General features: G+C 39.0%; 1 protein-coding gene and 1 long non-coding RNA gene across 3 annotated transcripts in view; one reads left to right on the top strand and one right to left on the bottom strand.

Annotated features, from left to right (window-relative positions):
* SCN1A (sodium voltage-gated channel alpha subunit 1) overlaps positions 1 to 18,955 on the bottom strand; it is a 141,098-nt gene extending 122,143 nt beyond the window's left edge. Inside the window, exon 1 of one of the 2 annotated variants that reach the window (XM_082690241.1) lies at positions 18,838 to 18,955. The gene's annotated coding sequence lies outside the window, so the exon portion shown is untranslated. The remainder of the gene's footprint in view (positions 1 to 18,837) is intronic. The other variant, XM_082690245.1, reaches the window with a different exon arrangement.
* A 319-nt stretch (positions 18,956 to 19,274) lies between these two features.
* The window catches only part of LOC309844068, a 166,822-nt gene continuing 161,943 nt past the window's right edge, over positions 19,275 to 24,153 (top strand). Inside the window, exon 1 of the long non-coding RNA XR_014300475.1 lies at positions 19,275 to 19,359. This is a non-coding gene — a long non-coding RNA (uncharacterized lncRNA). The remainder of the gene's footprint in view (positions 19,360 to 24,153) is intronic.

Here is a 24,153-nt window from a genome sequence, read left to right as displayed (position 1 = left end):
ATCTTTACAAATTATATAATTTGTGAAAAAGCGCTGTCTTCTTATTCCACCAGGAGAGAACTAGGTGGCCCTTTATTGCTAGTCTATGACTTTCCTTTGAGGATCTATGTGAAATGTTTCTCATTTGGGAGATTGTGTTTAGTAGAGAGTTCTGCATTATAATGAACAGCTCAGTGTGAGAAGATGTTAAGTTTTACTTCAATTTCAACACCCATGAGCACGTGCCTTTGAGCTAGCTACGGAGCTTGTCACAAAAATTTACATTTTGTCATCTTCATTTGTATTTAGATGTTAACCAAGATTATCTTCCACTCTAAATGACTAGTTTTAGGGGTGCCTGGGTGGCTCAGTGAGTTAAGTCACTGCCTTCTGCTCAGGTCATGAGCAGAGTCCTGAGATCTAGCCCCACATCAGGCTCTTTGTTCAGAGGGGGACCTGCTTCTCTATCTCTCTGCCTGCCTCGCTGTCTACTTGTGATCTTTCTCTGTCAAAAAAGTTTTTTAAAAATGACTACTTTTACTATACTTAACCACAATGTTTCCTCATCTTGTGGAGTTTACCTAAAGCTTAATTACAATAACATGTTTTGGTAAGCAAATATATTTTTTTGAATAGAATGAGGTAAGGCCTATTGATAGAAATATAAAACCCATCCATCAGGTGTTCCCAAGACAATGGAACATCCATGCGAAACTATTTGTAACTCTGGGAACTGAGAATAGAACTTTCTCCATTGTGTACTGTACTTTAAAACTGAAACAGTCTTTAGCATCTGGTCCTGCGTAAACTCACAACGAACTATGTGTAGATTAGTAATCTGCAGTAAATATTTCATCCTTGTTGCTTTCCCCCTAACACAGTTACTGCTGACAACTCTCATGGGGTTTGTTTTACCATTTATTAAATGATATCACCTTCAATACTTCATCTATCTATTCCTTACCAAAGAACAGTATAGTAGTTACTATTACTATTATTCTAACTATTCCTTGTGCAGTTGAAAACTCCGAGGATCTCTGAACCTTATCAATAAGGCTTCAGCCAACATAGCTTACAAAGCAGTAAAACTAAGGCTCTTGGTTCTGAAGTCTATTGATCTTTACAATATACTGAAAGGTCCCCATTTTCTCCCCTGTCCTAGAATCATAAGGATGTTTTGTTTCTCTGCTCACAAAACATTTACTGAACCTTTTTAAATAAATTACTTGTGGGCCCCTCTTCTCATCTATAAAAGAAGGAAATCGAGTAATCATTTCCTGTTCATCTTAGCAATTCTGTATTTTCACCAAAGCCAAACAAGGTAGCATGAACATTTTAATTGAAGTTATTCTGTGTCTGGGAAATGGTGTTGTCCAGCCTCTGGTAGAGTCAGGGCAATGTTGAAAGGAGCTGGAGGGACTGGTGACCAATATTAGTAAGTAATTACTAAGCTGTGGGAGCTGAAGGAGATGTAGGAAGTATGTGAACTAACAGGCGGTATTCTTTTTTTTTAATGTCAGGCTAACATATTTCATAGGAACAGTACTTATAGCTTAAATGTATAGGCATAAAAAGAAGGACACCGTTGGCCACATGCTTTCATGCCTTCTCACTGCTTATTATAAAGGTCAAGTTTTTGAGTGCCTGCTCACAACAATTCTCTCAATCTCTCTCTCTCTTTCTCTGGTCTGCAGTGGTGAACCTGTGCCCCTGGCTCCCAAGGACCTGAGCAGGGAAGGGTATCTGTCCACCTGACCTACTTAAACAGCACTGCTCCATGTGATTCTGGAGGCTGTGAGGGCCAAGCTTCACTGGAAATGCACGCCCCAAACCAGGTGGGCCAAGGCACTGATAGAAATCACACAGAAGTAGAAGAAGCAGTGACAAATGACAGAGCCAGAAAACTTGCAATGACTTCTATCTCCCATTCCAGGCCTTCCCAAGATCAAGGTACTTCATGGACTTAGGCTTCCATGTTAAATACAAATAAACTCCATTTTTACTTAGTTGAACTTGGCTTCTGCTAGTCTGTGGAATCCTAGCCAGTTCCCTCTTTGCAGGAATCCAAATGCCCAAGTCCTTGAAAGCTATCAAATACTGCTCATATTCTGAGCATCTGACACTTCATTTATTCACCTCCTCAATCTCCTGATATATATATATATATATATATATATATATATATATATATATATAAAATATGGCATATATATGTATAGATTAGATGATACAGATATAGCATATATATGCTATATATTATATGCCAGGCACTTTTCCAGAAACTGAAGTTACATCAGTGAACAAAGCAGATCAAAATCCCTCCGTTAGTGGAGTTCACTCCAACCTTTTAAACAGATGGAAAGGCACACTATTTTCACTGCACACACCACCCTTTGCCTCTGTATTTTTGTCCACAATCTTCGCTTCTCTTGACAGATCTTCCCTGCCCGCCCCCGCTCCCATCCATACATGGAAAATTCTACCCATATTTTAGGTCCCCTATTCTTTCTTCTCTAATGTCTTTCTTGTTTCCTCAGTAGTTCGAATCTTGGCTTTTTGTGTTAATTAAAGATCTGCTTCACGTTTTATCTTGTGGAATATGGTTGTTTGTTAAACTGAAGGAATTGAACATGAGACTAAATGGCTGCTCCGATACAGACTGGAAACAGAGGCCAACATCCTAGTCTGTCATTCAGGACACAAGACATTCCATTCGTCAGAGCTGAAGCAGTTTAACACCATTGGTAACTTTAAATATTCCTTATATAAGCCTTGGCTTCAAGGCAAAATATGAGTGAGTGAGTGAGTGAGTGAGTGAGTGAGTAAGTTAGTTTGTATAAGCAGGATCCATGCCCAGTGCAGGGCTCAAGCTCAGGACCCTGAGATCAAGATCTGAGTTGAGATCAGGAGCAGCACACTTAACCAACTGAGCCACCCAGGCACCCCAAAATATGAAATTTTTATTAAATTTGTGTGATATACACTTCAAGTCAGATACTCACGAAAGTTGGCAAAAGATAAAGTAAAAATGAAACTCTATCTGTGCTAAATCTTCACATGATTGCACTGTCTCTTTTGACCTTGTGCTGAGAGCTTTCTGTAGATTTCTTACTCACCTCCCAGATTCTAAGCTCCCCATGGCACCAGCTCTGCATTTTATTTACCTTTATGCAGAAAGTTAATTTATTGAGATATAATTTTCTCTTTCTCACTGTTAGCTTTCCAGTTTCAGAGAATGAAAAGATAATTTCCCCCCTTTAATTCCCTTAATGTTAGCCATTCCAGGAGATCCTCTGTCAATTTGTCTCAAAGGATGGGAAGTACACACTGGCCATTTCCTATGTGACAATACTTCCACCTGTGAATGCACAGCTTTGCTCACCTGCTAAGAGGCTTAGGCTGTGCCCTTCCTATGAGAAAGTTTCTAACAAGGGAAAGAGAATGAAGGCATAAGATGTCCTTTATCTTTGCCTTGTTCTCTTTGTCATGAGAACTGGATTGTGACTTTGGTTCAGCTCTGCTGGGGGCTAACAGCAGCAGTTCACTGCTCAGTGCACCAAAGAAAAAGGAATGCTGTAATGGGACCTCATGGCTGTCCGTATATTTTGGGTCTTAAAGAGGAAGAGAGGTCACTCAGATGGAAAAAGCTGCACTGGGTCTTGCTGTCTATCAGTTCTAAGACAGACAGGAGAACTTCCTGCTGTGATTAGGACTTTGAGAGTACAAGGGGAGAGCTCAGCATAGAAAATAAAGAGATTTTTCTAGCAAAACATTATGCTTGATGCCCATCTCTGGGAGTTCTGGACCTTCAAGTCAGCTACCTTATAAAAAGAGTTCATTAATGCTTAACTAATTTGGGGTTTGGCAGGGAGAGAGAACTCATCCTTGGTCTTTGAGACAAAACTTCCTAAAGTAATGGTCAAATCACTGTATTCTGAATTGTGGATTCCTTTGCTCAGAATTATAAATGACATTTGAGTTTTAAAGGAGAAAATGTGAATAGATATTTCTGTAATTTGTTTGGGGATCTAGGCTCACTGAGTGACATGAAGTCGGGTCGTCCCTGAAGGAAAGGCGTTGGGTTACTGGTGTCTGGAGTTGAAACTGGGCAGGGGTCTGACTGTGGGATGGTGTCCCAGAGGATATAATCGTGATGCCACACAGGTCTGAGGGTTGTGGCAGGCCTCATGGAATGGGGATTCCAATACCCACTGCATACGCCGGAGTCAGAATTTGAACCCAGACTTTATGATTCTACATCCACAGGACCACTTTATCATTACCTGGCTTCAAATCCTGGCTTTACCCCCATCTGATTGGAAAATGGAACTCAGCTAGAGAACAGTTCATTGTAAAACTGTGATTCCACAGTAAACATAATTTATTACTTCAGGACTTCATTTTCAGATATGGATTCCCCAGTAGTGTGTGTGTGTGTGTGTACATATGCACACTATATATATACACACACACACACGCATACATGTACACACATACACACATATATATATACACACACACTACTGGGGAATCTATATCTTTGTATGTGTACACAATTATATAATATATATATTACACAATGATGTACACACATAAATATAAGCATATTATATATACACATACACATGTATATATGTATATACACATGTATACATATAATATATAGATAATATTCTGCAAACATTTACTACTAATTCCTTGCTCTCAACCAAACATTTATTAATACAGTGCCTTAAGCAACCACTATTTTATTATTTTTATTTATTTATTTATTTATTTTTATAAACATGTATTTTTATCCCCAGGGGTACAGGTGTGTGAATCGCCAGGTTTACACACTTCAAAGACAACTATCATATGATCTCCCTGATATGAGGAAGCAGCCACTATTTTAGAAATAGAAAACACTTCCTAGCAGAAAATAATAAACTCTTCACTTTTCAGGTTAATTTGTACTTCTGAAAGTGAGCCAGAAGAGTATAGAATTTACCTGTTATTACATAAATAAATGCAGAAAATGCCTTCTAGATCCAGCTCTTAGGGACCATAGCCAACCAGTTTTTTATAAAGTTTAAAGTTACAATTTCTTGCTAGCATAAAATTGGCCTATTGGTTTTAGACTGTCTCACAGGTACTAGAAGATAAACATTTAAAACCATTGTTAAGTCCATATACCCCATGAAAGAAAGAGGGAAAAGAGAGAAAAGAAAGAGAGAAAGAAAGAGATATAGAAAGAGAGAGAGAGAAAGAATGAACTAAATCAAGATATCGAAATACTTAAGCCCACCCCGCACTGGAATTTACTGAATCAGAGCTGTAACTAGTTTGTGATTTTTTTCACTCACAGATTGCCATTCTTAAAATCACCTACAATACATTGAGCCTAAATAACTGGAATTATTTTTCTTACTGAATCTATTCTAAAACGTTTCTCAAGTAGCTAGAATCTATGTTTGTAGGCACACAGAAGAATATTTAAAATTTTATAAAAAGTTTCCAGAAAGTCACTGAAATTACTTCCAGTTCTTTCTTTCTGGTAGTAAAGGAAAATGAATGGTTTTTTTGTTTTGTTTTGCGCTTACCACAATGCTGTGCTTTAAAGTGAGAAAGAGATGAAGAGAGGTTGTGGGATCACGAAGGTGGTCCTCTGAGGATGCCCAGTCTCCCAAGCCTTCCTGCCATTCCACCAAAGCAATGATAACTAGAACTCAATTAGAAATCCACAGATGACCATTTTCAGGGATGCAGTTACTTCCTGTTGGAAGAGTCACCGCAATTTTCTTTTAATTACATAGTCAGCTGTTGGAGTTGGAGAAGCAAACAGTGGTATTTCGAAACCAAATAAATGGGGTTTTATGGGCAAGACCTAGAAATACACAAAGATGATCTCTTGAAAGGGATTTAAATAGATGAATGTAAAGCATCTGATGAGGTCAGCAATGCGATATTGGTTTACAAGGATATTAAATTACAGAATTACTTTTTGTCACTTCATAGAATATTATTCATTCTCAATATTATGCAACCCTTCAAGCAGTGTTTAAAAATATTACTTCAGTGCGCTATGAGTTTTCAGCTTTAAATCCTTTATTATTTGGGGCCCTGGCTTATTTTTTGGTCTTCTTTCTTCAACTGAAGTATAAGAGTGCATTATCAATATTTACTGAGGATGACAGCAATGTCATTTTTCATAATAGCAAACTCTTTGCCTTTCGCCCAAATAAGCCAGAAGCCATCACACTTTTACTACTTGGTTTTCTTCCTTTCCTCTCTGGTCACATCACCCTCCTCCATGCAAACTTCTGACCTGCCTCCATCCCCTAATCTCTTTGAGAGCAAGCACTAGGTCTTATTTCTTATTTTATTCCCAAACACACCCCAGTGTTTCTAGTGGAATGAAGGTATTTGCCAAAGGTGAACAGGGCATCTGCTGAGTACCAATGAATCAAAATTCCAGAATGAAATTCCATTAAGATTTATAGACAGGATAAAATAACTTTTAAAATCTCATGAAACAGAACCTCAGTTGATGTAAATTTTAACCACTGCTTCACAGATATGCTTTTGATAATCCTTGAGGAATTGTGGCATTGAAATGTTCTCAGAGATCATCTAGACAAGGGTTCTTATTTTGGATAGAAGGAATGATGTCAAGAGAAGTGATGTGACTTGTCCAAGGTCACATAGCTTGTTTTATACCACAAAAGTCCATTCAAATTTTTTCTACTGTCTAACTATGAAGGAAATTAATATTGAGTGGGTGCCTCAGCATATAAGAAGCAAAATGGAAGTGAGTGGAGTATTTCTAGATACGCCACAATTGATTTTCACTCATGTTTTGACAGAGAGATGGATGTGATGGTGTGTGTGATTGCAGTTACTGTTTACAAAGGTGATGGACTAACCAACATTGGTTTTAGCAAAGGGTAAAGAAAGTGACCGTCCTTCAGTCTCGCTCCTCATGCCAATCTTAAATATTAACCACAAATGTTCAAGTTCAAGGGCACGAGCACCAAGTACTCAGAGTAACATTGACAGCTTTTAGGAATGCAGATCCAAAAAGAGGATCCAGTAAGCAAATGATCTTGAAGTTCTATAATGTCTTTGAAAAGCTAAAATGTAATCTAAAAATATATTTTCTGTTTCTTCAGTCTAACTAGCCATATTTACATGGCTGTTAACTTTCTTATATTGAAAAAAATATTTAATATTTCACATGCCTGAACTTTATGCCTCTTTCTTTAAATACATAAAAGGTTCATAAAGTTTGACTCCTTAAACAAGATCAAAGTACATCACAATATTTAAAGCAATAATCATAAATATTTATGTTTAGATCTACTGCTGCGGTAGGATAAAGAAAGAAAAGAAATAACAATATAAATAAAGGAAAGGCATGAACAACATAAAATAACTAAGTTACTGTGTTGGGTTCTATTCTGTGCTTACATGTGCTCATTCCCTTCTGGTAGATCAATTTACACACTATTCTTGGTTTTTGCCTGATCTATTTCATACAGCAATTTCCCCCCTTCCCAAAGAAGAGTCAGCTACAGCTAGTGCTAAGAAAAATATGGTTGATTGCTTATTGGGACCATAATACCTGTTTGCTATCTAAATATGTTTTTAAATAAAACATTATCACTTCTCTATCTATTGAATTAGTTTAATTAGCTTTTATTTCATGAGGAGAACTTTCTTTACACTAAAATAGCTGATATTTATGAAGACAACCCTTTATTTACAAAATAAAACTGAACTTTGCCATAACTTAACATAATCAAACATGTAGTTCCTTTTTCCCTAAAGGATTTTAACCAACATCTTTTTCCTTTCATGTTCAAAGACCCAGAGCCATTGTCTTTACCAAGAAAAGCTATCCATAATGCCTGCATATATCATTAGAATTATGATGCTGCTGTATTTTTCTGGGAGATTAACATCTTTCCCACATCTCTAAGCCGTCTCAACCTTCAGAAATCCATTCCAAACTCACCCAAATCATGTATGATTACATACCTTCTATCTTCCCATGGAAAAGCAAGAATTCCAAATAATGGGCTAAGGTCAGTCCAGGGCCCACTTCAGAGCTGCAAACTCTTCAGAAGAGACTGGTAAGTGACGGGGGGACAAGGTACATGGAGCCGGACGATCACCACATTTAACCTAGTCTGCCTAAATTTCCTTGGAAAATTTGCAGCTTGTGAACTGAGTTGCTAGTTATAGGATGGCCCCTATTCACCCTGGATTGCTGAGCAATGGGTTATCTGAGCCACACCTGGATCACTTGGGGCTCAGCTGTGGACAGGCACTGGGCAGCGGCATGCCCCATGCTACCCACAGTCCCCTGTACCTGCTTGTGTGTAGTCAGATAAGAGACAGACTTGTCTACTTGCTAGGGGTTGCTGCAATGAAAGAACCACTTTGTCTCAGGATTTTTCATGACCCTTGGAAAATAAGGAAGCGCAGAGCCTGATACACTTTCTTTTTCATGTTCTACACAGTCTCTTTGAAAGTCTTTCACATCCTGGTTGTTATCATTACATCAAAGTAACCTGTTCCACCTCTCTGTGGGGAATAGCAGGTTGAAGAGGCAGGAAAGGGCTCCTTCTGGGTCTCTACCTCTTGAACATATATGGGATGTGATATTTACACTGCTCCCCCATCCCCTTACTTTTTCTGCAACTAAGCAAATACAGAATGTGAATCTTCTCATAACTTCAGCAGTGGTGAAACTCAGAGCTCATTTGCCCTACTTCACATGGTAGTCGCTGTCCCAGAAGACACAGTCCCTTTATCCACATCTTCATCAGCCCAGAGTCTCCTCTCTAGGGCATCACAAGAGAGTTACCTTTCCATGAAACATCTATTGCTTTAAAATTCTGTAGCTCTGATTTAGTCGAGATCCTGGCAGGAAGGAAATAGATGTTACACTCAGAAGCCATTCCGCGAAAATAATTTAATGGGGAAACATTTTACTATGTAGCTTAGATGGTTGACAAAGCACTCAGGAACTAGTGATGGAGAGACTCTGTGCCACCCCTGGGTCTTAATGGATAAGAGAAGGAAACAGTGGCACCAGATCCTACAGAGAACAGAAGTCTTAGAAAACCCAAGCAGGAGGTTTAACCAGAGACAAATGCCCCCACTTAGGCTAGAAGGTGGGGTGTGGTGGGAAAGATTCTCTGGTTCCTACTCCTGACTGCCTTGGACTCACCCCAAAAGAACCCAGAAGACAAGGGCTTTCAGATTGTGTCTAACTATGGAGAGCAGCTTTTGGGGCTGCAGATCTGTTCCCTGACCCACCCATTGTGTCTCTGCTCCCTTCCTGGGCTTGGCACTCTGCATTTCCTGCTGAGGCAACCCCTCTTCTGCTGGAGTAGCTTTCGCCAATGGCTGTCCTCGGCATGCGCACCTTCAGACCTCCCCACTGCTGCATGTCTCAGCCTCATCATCCCATTTTGGCTCCCCTGAACCTACTCTGTGTAGACTCCCTTCATTCCCACTGTCCTGATTTAAACTTCCTTTCCTTTGAAAGCATCAGGTAGATGATTTCTAAGTTCTATCGGATGTGAAGGGCTGGTGGGAAAGGGGGCTCGGGGGAACTGTGTATCTCATAGTATGTATCTCTAGTATGTGGTAGGTATGCAGAAACATATTGCTATTCAAACATGACCATTTTCATATCAAGTCTAATAATGATTTAAGAGGAATAATAATTAAATATGACAGGATTTTTAAACTTCACAACAGTGTAACAAAGTAGGTATCATTATCATTATTGGGATTTTATAGATGAGGAAACTGAGACTCAGAACAGTTCAGTAACTTGGCTAAAGTCACACATAGGAAGATCTCCAGGTAAGCGGCTGATTAAATGTGGCTTTGAAACCAACACTCTATCTTCCAAGTACTCAATCATAGCCTAAGTTCATATTGTCTTGTTTCCTATAAAACTCTCGGCAATATCACTTTATTAAAATCAGGATGGCAAGTCTCTGGGACCCAAGTTCAAAAGCAAACAAAGGGGAGAGGACATACCCACTCCTCGCAGAGCTAGGTAACATCACACACGCTCACATGGGCTGTGATAGAGGAAAGGTATTCCTACATGCAGCCAGCCCAAGAGAGTTTTAGGTGTACGGTAGATCGACAGACTGGATTTCTGTCAAACGTGTTGGGGGGGGGGGGAGCGTCATGTGACTGGGTAGGAAGGCAGCAGATGGCAATTCTTCCTTCTTTTTGTTTTGAATTCTTCAATCTGCCACAGAATGAGAAGGAGTGGAGCTATGTTTGGAACCATTCTCACCAAGTCAACAAATAAACTAAGTACACGTGGAGTGGCGTGGAGACGCTTGCTTCAATCTGGCAACGCTTGAGGTTCTAGAGGTCAACATTGGTTAAACACGGAGAGCCTCAGAAAGCAGAAGGGCTGATCTTGAGCATTTGACAATAAGCCTGCTCTGGCCAAGCCTCGGGTTGCAAACCTCATACTCGATAAGGACTCCTTGTCTCAGTGCATTTTCTGAAAACAAGTGCTTTCTGACTCTGCTACATATTTGGGAAGATACAAACCACATCGGATTTGGGAAGACACAAACACCTGATACTCTTAGTTTTGAAACCCTGCCTCTCAAAATGTGACAGTGGGCTTGCTGCATGAGCATCTCTTGGGAGCTTGTGGAAACGCAGAATCTGGGGCTTGGCTCCTCTTTGCTAAAGCAGAAACTGCATTTTAACCAGACTCCCAGGTCATTTCTGTATGCATTAAAGTTTGAGAATCCCTATTGTAGAGGGTACGGTTGGCAATGACTGTCACAGAGGTTCAGCTCCTAAGCCTGACCTCTTCCCTCTGTACCCACACCATGTGAATCAGCCAATGCTCCTCACTGTACCCTAAGAATGCCCACTCCCTTTTGGAAGGCACACTTGTCAGGCCTACTGGAGACAGGTACCTCTCCCCTCTTCTACCAAGAAAATTCCTAACCTACTCTTCAAGTAACATTTTGTATGTCACTTGACCTACTTGATTTTAAAAATCAAAATTAACTTTCCTGTTTCTCTTCCTCCGAGGCCATTCTGGAGAGGCAATCATGTTAACAATTTCTTTTGAATTTGTCTGAAATTACTTGTTTATCCAAGCATCTGAAATATATATTTTATATATTTTTTCCAGAAATGACATCATACTATCTATTGATGTACACTTTGTTTGATTTACATATTTTATTTCAAATTTTCCCTGTTATTATATAACATATGTTACAAACATTATACATAGTGTATCTCAATTTTTTCCCTTGTTATTATGTAATGTGTGTTATAAGGTAAAGAGTATTTTGGTATGCACATAGATGGACACACTAAAAATCTATTTAATCAGTCTTCAAATGATAAGTACTTAGGTTATTTCCAGTGCTTTGGTTTCATTTGTTTTGCTTTGCTGTTACTTCCAACAATGCTGGTGTCAACGCCACTTTCCAAACATTTTCCCCACTTGCACAAGTTTTTCTGTGGGAAAACTCATCTCAGGAAATGGCTCAGTTGAGTGGAAGGGCATGGGCCTTTTAACTTTGGTAGATATTGCTAGGCTTCTCTCCAAAGGCATGGCATCTTTTTACATTCTGGCAACAGCTTAAGAGACCCGTTTCCCACACCTTTGCCATCATCGGGAATTATCAAGCTTTTTTCTTTGTTAACTGGAAAGTGATATCCAGGCCAAGTCTTGACTTCCCTTGGGAGTTTCCCATAGGAGTCTATTAGGAGAAGCACAGAGATGTGGAGAAAAAAGAGAAGGTATGTTCTAAGAAGAGGAGATAAGGTGTACAGACAGATGCAAGGTTGGATCTGTAGAAATGGCTAGAGTCTGGAGGGGTGGGCAGATGCCAGGCCACACAGGTCCCAGCACAAGTGCTGCAGAAGGTAAGACGGAACCCTGTTCATGAGGAGACCAGGAAAGGATAGTGTCAAGAAGCCCAAACTGAATATTCTCCTTTGGTTTCCACCAGTTTAAGAGAACCATCTACTTGCTCTAAGGCTACTGACAATATTATTAGGGTCCTCATAATTGGCTTTTTTGCTCCTAAAGCCACTTCAGACAAGGTGGATGGATGTGTGTGTTGTGGCGGGGGGAGGGGGAGAGCATGGCTCATTGCCAGGAGGACACATTTAGCAAATCTGAAGACCAAAACATTTCCTTCAGATGTCCTGATTGTGCTGACTGATACACAGTTTTCTCTGATGTTTTCACTAGAAACTGTACTTTTGAAACCAAAACATTCTTACTATTACTGCCATGTTCCTTTCTCCCAAATTAGATTATCACAATGTTATCTTTAGGAAGTTTCATATAGAAGATTGATACCTATTCTATTTTTTTTTTTTGCCTCCCAAAATGAGAGAATCCCAACAGAACATGATAACTCTTTTAAACATCCTATTTCGCTGATTCACTTCTTGGACATAAAAAATAAAACAATGTCACTTTATCAGAGAACTATAATTTCATTTATAAAAACCAAAAAGGATTAATTTTTCATAAATCAGCTTATTTAACAAATTCCAGATTATGAGACCTATGCTGCTAATGATGTATTTTTAGGATAAATAATTAAAACAGCAACATTAAAAGTCTCTTATTTTTCCTAAATTATCAATGGATACATGAAACAGGTCTAGCAAATCTAGTCATCTTGGAATTGGTTGCTACATAGCTGACCACATTCCAGAGTTAATCCATTTCCACAGAATATTGGAATTAGAAAAATACCTGAGACATTACTTAATTTAGGCTCTTAGTTGTCAAAGATGTTTCCCTAACTTGGTAGAAATGGGTTTGTCTTTATCTTTAGGTCCAAATTGTTTTTCAAGATAAATTAAATCAGCATAATTCTAAATTATTTTCTAGTGATACATACTTTTCCTCTTAATAGTTGTTCTTTCTACTCTGAAAAAAAAATTCCACATTTCCTAGGCTTTTCAAATCTCTCAAAGGATTATTTACCTCGATAATATAATCTTTCAAGAACAGGGGCTGACAGGGACAACTGGGTGGCTCAGTCGTAAAGCATCTGCCTTCAGCTCAGGTCATGATCCGAGGGTCCTGGGATCGGGCTCCCTGCTCAGTGGGAAGCCTGCTTCTCCCTCTTCCACTCCCCCTACTTGTGTTGCCTCTCTCCCTGGGTCTCTCTGTCAAATAAATAAATAAAATCTTTAAAATAATAATAATAATAATAATAATAATAATAATAATAATAATAAACAGCAGCTGACCAAAAAAAAAAAAAAAAAAAAGAGTGGACACATGGTTGGCTAGTTATCTTAGGATACTGCATTTTTAAAAGTATCTTTAGGAGCATCATAAGCGTAGGTAACTGTCCATTCATGGCTAGCCTCATCCTGTCTCTTTACCAGATCTTGACTCATCAGCGCTTTGAACATCAGTCATTGAATCCAGCAGCTTTGAGTCCCAGAGCCTGCACTAATACCAATGTCTAGTTGCTCAAAAGAGATGGAGAGGACTCCTTGAGACAGCCTGATATATTTGGAAGCAGATGATGCCAAATATAATTATAAACTATTATATTCAGAACACTTTCAGTATGTGAAAGAGACTACTTGATATACATTATCTCTTCTAAATTCTGGACAGGAGATAGGATGGTTCTCCCTTGAGAGCTGAAGAAACAGATTTTCAGAGAGGTTTAATAAATTGCCTGTCATCACAAAGCTAACCAGTCATAGAGTAAGGGATGGACTGAAAACTTGCACCTCTAACTGTCCTGAGTTAGGATGTAGGTTGAGCACCTTGGCTATCAACAGAACACTGTAATATTGAGCTGAGTCACAGCTTCAAAAAAAAAAAAAAAGTGGAATTTCCATATACTGTCAAGTCATTTGGAATTTACTGTATTTAATATGTGTTTAAATTATCTTCTATTATTGAATACTTTTTTTCTGACTATTCTAAAATGGAATATATATGGTGGGTGACAGGTGGCGTCTATACTTACAGTGGGAAGTGTTTACTAATGAACAGAATTGTCAAATCAATATGCTACACCCCTGAAACTAGTATAATATGGTATGCCAACTTTACTTCACTAGTAACAAAATGGAATAGAAGATCTTTCAAGTTTTGACTTCCTGGGTATTTACTTTAAGCTCAAATAGAATTGGAATGGACTGTGTGACTCCGGTGTTGGGAAACCAGTATTTTAATACAAGACTTTATACTTGATGTTGGAAATAACTTCACTTTGTAAGTCTGAGAAAGTCTCTGTATCAAACCAAAAGATTTTTTTCTTAAGATAAATAAAGAAAGTAGCATGAATGATCGAGTTGCAAAGAGCTCCAAGTGTATGGCAGCCTTACATGAACCTACCCCTCTGCCTTTGGGAATTTGATTTTTTAATTTCGATTTTCAACTCTGGATCTCATTTGCAAAGTTGCTACTTAATTGACTGGGGTGAATAATGTTATAGAAAGCACAAAATATAAAGGAACTAGGTAGCAATGATAATTATCCAACATCCATTCAACAAGTATTTACTGAGGCTCAGTATATGCTGAGTGCGGAGCCACGGAGCTGGGTGCAGCAGTGAGAAAAGATGGCCTCAGGGCAGATGGCCTGGTCAGTGCAGAAACTCTGCTAAAACCCAAGGTTTGGTTAGATTGAATTCAGTGGCATCTCTTAAGAGTGGGACCAATCCCATCCTCTTGGAGATTTTGAGATCATTAAGTGACATAATATACATTCCTGTAGCATAAATGCTGTATTGAAGTCATTCTGTAAGTACTTGGTAATACATATAAAGAACAATTAATTAAACCTATTTATACAAATAAGCCAGGAAAAATGTATGAATCCTAGCAAATACAGCAAAGAATTGGTAGCACACATCCACCCTTATACTCCCTGAATGACTTTAGAGCAGAGAAAGTCTCTTGAAAGAAGTCTTTATCAAAAAACACTTTGAAATTATACTCACCAATGTGTTCAAACTACATACACTATTGAGTCTTGCCTTATGGAATAATGGGAAGAGAGGAAGATTTGGCATCTGAAGATCTTCAGTTTCATTTTCTTATCTGTAAAATGATAATAGGAATGGGACCTATCTATAGGGTTGCTATGGCTCTCAGAAAGGATCATGTCCATAAAATAACCTGGAAATACGGATATAATCATTCAAATATAAGCCATTATTTTTGACTAATCAAGATATAGCTGTCTGACACATTTTTTATATCCACGTTTTAGATTAAGTCCCTTAACTCACAAATATCTTAGGATACAATTTGAGTTTGTAGTACATTGTCCTAAAAAGATATGCGTGTGTGCATGTGTGTGAGAGTGGTATGTGGCTTATCTACTTCTACCATGCATGGACTGAACTGCTGAATTGTTTGAGGCAACAAGTCTTGGGAAATATCATTAAAATTCTCAGATGCTAGCATGCAAATGTGTAATCTTAAGGGCCAAGAGTTCTTATTCAGTATGACTTCCAATGACAGTACAGACAAAAGGTTGATATCCAGGATCTATAATGAATTTCAAAGACATGTAAATGAACTTAAATTAGATACCCATTCCAGTCCCAAGACTTTATGATTTTATGATTATATAATATAACCCCAAAAGCCTTCCATGAAGGGAAGATGGTTTAAACTGGAGACCCTTGATCTTCTAAGCTCTTTGACAGATCTGGGCATTTACATCTGGATATAAAAGCCATGGAAAGCTGGTCTGCTATATACACTAGAGGGGGAATTTGGAGCTCCAGGACACTTTGAAAGAACAGGGTGAGGAGCAGAGATGGGAGAGAGAGGAAGGATGAAGGGAAGAACTCAAATCTTAGTGAAATCTATCAACCCCAAAGATAATTGGTGTAGAAAAATCTCTGGTAGAAACTCATGACAGATAGAATCTAGGTCACTTTTTAAGAGTCATGAGGTAGCATACACGGAACCAGGACTCCAAGACACAGAGGATGTTACAAGATTTTAAGTCCCTGAAATGCTGAAGAAGGGTTTTGGACTTTCACAGACTGTGGAACTGGTATTTGAACAAATTACACCTAGACCTTCAAGAGGGCAAAGAGGCCTCAGCTTATTCACGGCTTACACAAAAGAGACATATATCTATTTATTTTATGAAGTTTGAAACTGCCTGCTTCCAAAAGAAGAAACAATGCCTTTGTTGTACTATTTTCTATACTATAACTTTACAAAGGGGAGTTAACCTAGGCCAGCAAGTCTCAGATTCGAAGATGTGGAGAAGGGGTGGGGTAGGAATGACGAGGTTGGGGGGCGGGCTTGCCCTCAGGGGAGATGTGTTCATGTCTAGAAATATTCGGGGTTGTCACAATTGAGGGTTGCTAGTGGCACCTTGAGGGTCGAGGGCAAGGATGTTGCTCATTGTATGATGTACAGAACAGACCCCATAATGGAGACTATCTGACTGCCAACGTGAATTGTGCTGAGCTGAGAAACCCTGACATAGGCCAACCTATCATTTCACAAATGAGAAACTGAACATCAGAGAAGGTCAGTGACAGGTGCCAAGTCACACAGTGAGCGAGAAGTCCTTGCCTCCTCAAGAGCTGGAAGGGGTAGGTCTTTCACCGTTTCCCACCGCACCACGTGACTTCTAAAAGCTAAAAATGGAACTGCTGGAACACAAAGCTTCTTATGGACAAATTTAGGCTGAAGATGTACTAAATAAATAAACACTAGCATAAATCCTTAAAACATAGTACTGCTTATATTGAGAAATCTGGGCCACCAGAAAAATAGAGAATTCAGTTACATAACATATATTTTGACTGTATGTAGTGAAAACTATTTTCATGATATTTAACCCAAGTTCTACCCAGGCTAGTGGTTCTCAGACTTTAGCATGCTTCATGGCCACCTGCTGGGCTTGTTAAAAAACAGGTTGCCCCCCTCAGTCCCTGAGAATCTGCATTCCTAACAAGCTTCCAGGTGCTGCTCCTGGTACTCAGGAGACCACGCTTTGAGAACCACTGGCCTAGCATTTGGTAGCTACTCAATCAATGTTGGCTCAATATCATAAGCATTTAATAATATAATCTCACCAAAAAACGTAATCTCCCTTTGGCGTAGATTAATTACTAATGCTACTTCACACTGAGAAGAAAATCATCTAGAGATGGCAGAACCAAAACTAACGTTAGCCTCATTTAACTCATATCTTTTACTCTAGAAATGAACAAGTGAATATAACCACTTAAGTTCCATTAACAGAGAAAAGAATCCCTATTTAAAAACAGATTTTGAAACAAAAATCATTTATAGACATTTGAGCACTGACAGTGTTATCGTAAAATTATATGAACTAAAGATTGTAAGTATGACTAAGTATGTATGCATTGTTTTTCACATTCTGTGTGTGAGGATTATTCTGGATGCCAAACTGAGTAAAGCCTGGTCTGATTGGGGCTCTTATGCCAAGCTAGGTCTATGGGGAAAATGCCTATTGACATTAGTAATATAAAAATTGAGCCCTGAGGGACCATAACTGTCTCTTCAAGTTATTTGGGAAAACACATACAATTAAAAATAGCATAAAATGATAAGCAATATATTCCCGACATAAATAATCAATGTACTACTGTTAATCATTATTAACAGAGTGAAGGGTACCCAGAAGGAAATTTATTTCGGCAACATTCATTTGCGTTCCTTTAATTTAATAAAAAATAATGTAAGAAATTGCAGATTCTTAAAAACTACCTGTTTGCCTAGTGAGTGAGTGTGCTATCATTGATTGCCCCATGTTGGTCCTCATTTATGGACACTGAATATTCAGCCTCCCATTTACCTCTTTAACATCACAAGACACTTCACACAGCCTTTATTTTCCTAACTCATGACATCCTGTCCGAAGCACTGAACTTCTCCTGCCAAGGGCACCAAGGAAGCCGAACCCTCTCAAATGTGCTGCTCCTGTCTTGAACTTTTTAAATACCCACCCATCTTTTAAATTAGGTGCCATCTGTTGTGTCGGGATCTCTGGTTAAGTCTTATTAAAATTCCTTGCCAGTATCACACCACTGCTGCAGTCTTACCCTGCTACTTCTCCAGCCTTTTCTGCAGTGTTCATAAGAGCCTGCTAGCCTAATGAGTTCCCGGACCAGGACATGGGGTGAGCGTCTAAAACAGAATCAGTGCTATGCTGTTTCTAATTTTACTCACAGAGTGAATAACTGTTTATGTCCAATCTGGGATCATGCCTCCACGTCCCCTGAACACAGCACACTCTGAACCAGAGCAGTTAGCCCGGCATCAGCAGGGCTAGCTAGAATCAAACGGCGCTTTTACTGCAGGATTCACCTTGGAACAAAATAGGCAGGATTTATTATCTGTTGAAGTCACATCACTGCCAGGTTATGATGCTTTCATTCTCATATTGTCACAAACAGTCACCGCAGAAGACAAACGTGGGAAAACATCACGCTTATTTACAAGGAAAGCAAATTTGCAATCAGACAAGGGCAACCGAACAGCCAAGAACTGCAGTAAATCTCTGAGAGCTAATAGTGCTTTCCAGCAACACCTCCCAGCAAATGGATTGTATTCAGAGTTTAAACAGCCACAGCAACATTCATTCCTCGATGGCTAGAGAAGGTGCTTGACAAGCAAATCCTAATTTATGATTCATTTACTCCCCGAGTGTCTTAAAACTAGGACTGCTACCAGACTTCCTATGCTTATTCAAGCATGCTGACAAAACTGGACTCCCTTAGTAATTTCTCTCGGCACCTCTCAGCATGGCTGACGGGCATCTGCCAAGCCTAGAGCATACAAACCACTGAATCATGCAAAAATATTTACCCCCAAAAGATGTAGTAAAAGTTCAGCTTCCTCCAGCTTCCATAGTCCCTGAAGTGTTAATCTGAAGGAAGAGTTCCATGAGTTTTCACAGGCCAGCAGTGTGTCTCCTACACTTGACCTAGACAGCCTTACATAACGAAGCGTCGGGGCTGGGGAGCTCGCTGAATGTCATCACCAGCGAGAAGAAGAAGTATTGGCAGCAGCAGGCAGGCGGGCAGGCTGGGAGTTTGCATGGGAATCGTGAAATCTTGTCTTTCTCTTTTGAAATGTTTCGAAAGGAGAGTTAAGAATAGCTCGGAAACTGGTCTTGTTGTTTTTGTGGGAAGAATGACCAGAAGCCTAAAAGCTGAATTTTGCAGCAAGTGCAAGGCACCGCTCTCCCGTGCTTGCAGTAAAGCTAACAGAGTGAATGGCTGTCTGTAAAGTACTGAGCCATGACACCTAAGATGAAGGGAATGGTAAAGCAGAGTAATGACTCAAAGGCTGCCACCGAGAGCTCTTGTCTACCTTTAACTCATTGTGGTGAGTAGAGGGGAATATGTGTCTGTGTAATAGAAATGATAGTTGGAGGTGTGAGCTGGTTTGCAGGATAACTGTAAGAGTGGTAAAGAGTGTTTATGTTCCTTCAACATCTTTTCGCAAGCAAGACAACAGCATTTGAAATCTCACCAAATTCAGAAGAGGGTGGGTTAAACTGGTTGTGCTTCATGAATTTCAGTTCAGGTATTTTCATGAAAGACATAAGCAAATCAGGTTACCTCTCTATGGCGGTGGGCAGGTAACTGTCAGGTGTGTTCATTAATTACTGCCATTGTTGATACTAAAATGATAGGAAGTTCAGCATTCAGATTTTGTATACAATGAATCTTTCTTTAGAGTTTGAAAGCAGTTTCTCAGAACAGGGCAAGAAGATCACGGTGCTTTTAAATCAGCTTTGTAACACTCACTCCTAGATATCTGGAGGATACTTTTAAACAGCAAATTAAAAACAGCATATTCTCCATCTAATCTTCATTCAATTATCTCAAGTGTGTGCAATGCAAGCTGTGTTCTTAAAAGCTAGAAATAATAAAACCAGCCCTATATTCTGATCCTGAGTACAATGATATGACATTATTAATATAAAATGGTATTATATTGTTTAATTATATATAAAATTGTGGTTTGATACGGGATGTGGGCTAAGATGTATAATTCCCGAGGCAACAGAAATAGAGAAGCCATGCATGATTTAAAAATAATATTAATGTGCTGCTCTTAGCTGGGAAACTTATCTACTAATGCATCACACTGAGAATAGAGCAGGGAAATAAGAGAATTTTAGAACTATGGAACAACACGATGATCTAATCCCACTACATCATTTAACCCCTATGGAAACTGAGGTCAAAAGAAGTTAAATGATGTGTTTAAGGTGACTCCGAAGAAGAGGTGAATGGAATGTGGTTTTTCTCATCCTCACTCATGTTTTGCCTACCATCCTGCAGTAAATAGTTGCCTACCATCCTGCAGTAAATAGTTGTTCTCTAGTACAACAACATTCTCCTTGCGGTCTAGTTGGTGTAAAGGCCTGGTGTTCAATGATTTTTTTTTTTTTTTAATCATAGAAATGACAGAAAACAAGAGTAGAGTAGCACAAAATATCTGCTATTAGGAACAGTCTGAATTTAGAAAATCAATTTCGGCAGTGGATGGAATGAAAAATTTTCCTCAAGCATTTCTTACAATCATAATGAACATATTGGCACAATATTTAATTAAAATTTTCAGATTATGAAATGGTGTTCTGAACATGTGGCAACAGACACTACGCTGGTAGTTTAGATCTTTTTATGTTGTTAATGTTGATTGTGGAGCTAGGCTTGTCCCTGACTCGGAGAGCTAATGTACATGAAATAAACAACCCACAGAAAGCAAAGAACAGGAAAACAGTGTTTTAAAAAAGATTTGTTCTTATTACTTTCAAGTAAGCTGAGCTCTTTGTCAGGTACTTTTTGATCCTTGCCTCCCTGCCCCCAGCACTGGGCTTACTGGAAACCTCAGTAAATGTTTACTGCATAAATAAACGGAGGGATGAACGCATTCAAGATGATCTATAAATGAGAGTCGCATATGATCCTCCTTAATAGTCTTCCTTGGTGTCATTTTAAAGAGCACAGAAGGGGCGCCTGGGTGGCTCAGTGGTTAAAGCCTCTGCCTTAGGCTCAGGTAGTGAACCTAGGGTCCTGGGATCGAGCCCCACATGGGGCTCTCTGCTCAGCAGGGAGCCTGCTTCCCCACCCCACCCCCACTCTTTCTCTGCCTGCCTCTCTGCCTACTTGTGATCTCTGTCAAATAAATAAATAAAATCTTTAAAAAAAAATAAAAATAAAGAGCACAGAAGAAGACTTATGAATATATCAGCTTGATAACTGCCAAAGTAAATGAGTGCTTCTGAGATAACTTGTTTGGAAACTGTTCTTATTTAAAAAAACAAAACAAAACAAAACAACAGCATTCTCCTTGCGGTCTAGTTGGATCAGCTTGGTATAGGTTTGGCAGCTCCTAAGAGATAATCCAATTTTCACTAGATTAACCAAATAGAGGTTTTGTTTTTCTCAAGTGACGTTAAGTGACATTAAGGTAGGACTTCACAGTCCTGGCAAGATCCACAGTCTTCCGGCATCTAAGCTAATTTTTCCTTCTTTTTAGCCATCTTTAGCATGTGGCTCTTATCCTCTGATTTGTTGCCTTGTGGTGTCAAAATGGCTGCCTGTCCTCCAGCAGCCTGAGTAGATTTCAGGCGGGAAGGTAGGACGTGCAAAGGGCAAAACACAAGTTCCAGGTAAATCAGCTTTCTCCAAGAGCTTTCCTGATTACACACACATTGAGACTTCTGTCTAAAGGGTCATAACTGAGAAATGCCACTCTTCCTAGTGAGGAGTCTTAGAATAATTTTTTTTTAGCTGAGCTTATTGCATTTCCCAATTGAGCTGGGTTCTGTTTTTAAGACAAATGGGGTTGCTTCCCCAGTATCCATTCTCCCTTAGCATATACTTTTGGTAGTTCTGGCAAAATCCTAAAGCATTTGGCATGATCGTTTAGTCTAAGTTGATTTATCTTCCAAAAGAAGGAAAAATCTTCTCATTTTACATCCAGATCTTCTATGGAAAAAATTATCCTCCTTTTGCAATGGAACATTACTTGGGTTGCAATGGATTTGTAATTACACTGTTGTCAAATACATGCAAAGAGAAAGCTGCAAACAAACTTTCCAGAATGAGAAAAGAAAATAATTCCATATGCCATTTACCCCATAACCACCCCAAAAATAAGGTTGTCTGAAGTAGTTTCTTTCCGAAAAGATTCTGACTATAGAAGAATGAATGGACACTGAATTAAAGCTCTAATCTTGGAAATTTCTGCAATTGCTAAGTAAAATGGTGTCTCACTAATTTAGAAGAGAGCCTTTTGCTTTTTTTTTTTTAGTTTCTCCTGTTGTCTTGCTGGAATTAGCTAGATAAAAAGCATGTGGCTCTTCCTGCTGGGCCATGGAAAGGCTATGCGACATATTCCAATTAGGTCACAGGAATGTCTCTCTAAACAACAAGCTGTTCTTTATATTGGGACAAGGAATAATATGGACATCTTTAAAAGGACCTGGAACAGGATGGTTCCCCAGATCAAAAGTTTCACTTGAAACATGTAGAAAATTCCTGACTAGACTGGGTTAGAAACTCTCTGATTTTAGGAGGAAAAATGATGGCATTTTTAGTTTCTATCAAACTCAACTTTTATGTGGTAGATAGTTGACTTTGAACCCAAGTCACAATCACCGTGAAATAACCTATTTGGGAAAAAAAATGGAATATTGTGTTAGCTTCTACTATACTGCAAAGCCACACGGAACACGGTACCCATTTCAGTCTCTTAACAGGAGTAAGAGACTTACTTGCAGAAAAGAAGACTATATCCAGCCTGACTGAAGACAGCCAATTAAAGTATATTTAGTACCCAGAGGGTATGAGTTTTACAAGCACAAACTCAAGGGAGAACAAAACTGGAAATTTCTCTTTCCCTATAAATTAATTTAATTTCTATTTTAATGTCCCATTTTTTCCTAATGGTAGAAAATTTAATTATTTCTAGGTCAGCTCAATTGCTTTAGTACTTTTTCAGTTATCTCAGGTTTAGCTCAGTAAAATGTAAGATTTTTGCCTTTGTCCTTTATATTGATTAGAATGACACTAGCTTCAGCAACAAATATACCCAAAAGTATTGGTGGCGTAACACAATTAGATGCATTTCTTACTCATGAAAAGTTCTATGTAGTTGTTTTTGGTTGGCAGATGGCCTTCCATGTTTTCATGGATGGATCTTGGATCCTTCTCTCTCGTGGCTCCTCTAGCCTCTAGGTACTCAGAGTCAGTCAACAGAGGGAAAAAGACTTCATGAAGAATTATATGTATCTCTTTAGCCCAGAAATGACACACACCGCTGGCTTGTATTTAAATGGTGAGGAATAGTCATGTGATCCCCTTACACACAATGGATGGCTGAGAAATGTTCTCCCTAGCTGGGCAGCCACTTCTCAAAATGGAGCATGTTATTGGGGTCACCAAGCTATCTCTGCCTACCTTTCATCTTGGCAGTTAATCACTTAAAAATGTATCAATGATATATTCTGCCAATTATAATTGATTGGCAGAAATTGTCAAGAAATGATTTCTTAACATCAGAGAACTGAGGATTTAACCTGGAGAAAAAGAGATAGTGCTCCTTGTGTTAGTGATTGATTACATTTGGCCCCTGAAAATGGGATCACATCCTTTTTCTTCTACCCACAGAGATCAGAGAAACTGTAGTATAGATTTCCAAATCTTTCCATTGTAATACCCGGAGTTCAGGTCTAGGATTTTTACATTCTAAGTAAAATACCCCAAATTACAGCAGTCCCACATGCTTTGAGAAACATGGCTGGTCCACATGAACCTTGAAAGGTTGGTTTCTGAATCAGAAGGATCTGATCCTAGCATCCAGCGAATGCTTGGCTGTCACTTGGGTATTTCACGAAGGATGCAAGAAGGCACAGGGAAGAAGGGTTCGAGCCCATATTGAAAAACCAGAATGTTCAGAAATTCTCAGTAGACATCCTCCTGGGTCTCATTGGCCAGAACAGTTCTATATCTGCTTACAGGAACAAAAGAGAAGGCTGGGAAAGTTAACCTTCAAGTTGGGCTAATAAATGTTTCCAACAAAACTGGGGTTCTCTTAAGGAGGAAAAAGAGGGAAAAGGATAACAATGTCTGGCTCAACATTAATAGGTCCATTAATCTG

This window comes from Mustela nivalis, assembly GCF_964662115.1.
Source record: "Mustela nivalis genome assembly, chromosome: 11".
NCBI lineage: Eukaryota > Metazoa > Chordata > Mammalia > Carnivora > Mustelidae > Mustela > Mustela nivalis.
The sequence above is the reverse complement of the archived record's forward strand: the minus strand, read 5'-3'. Positions and strand labels throughout refer to the sequence as shown.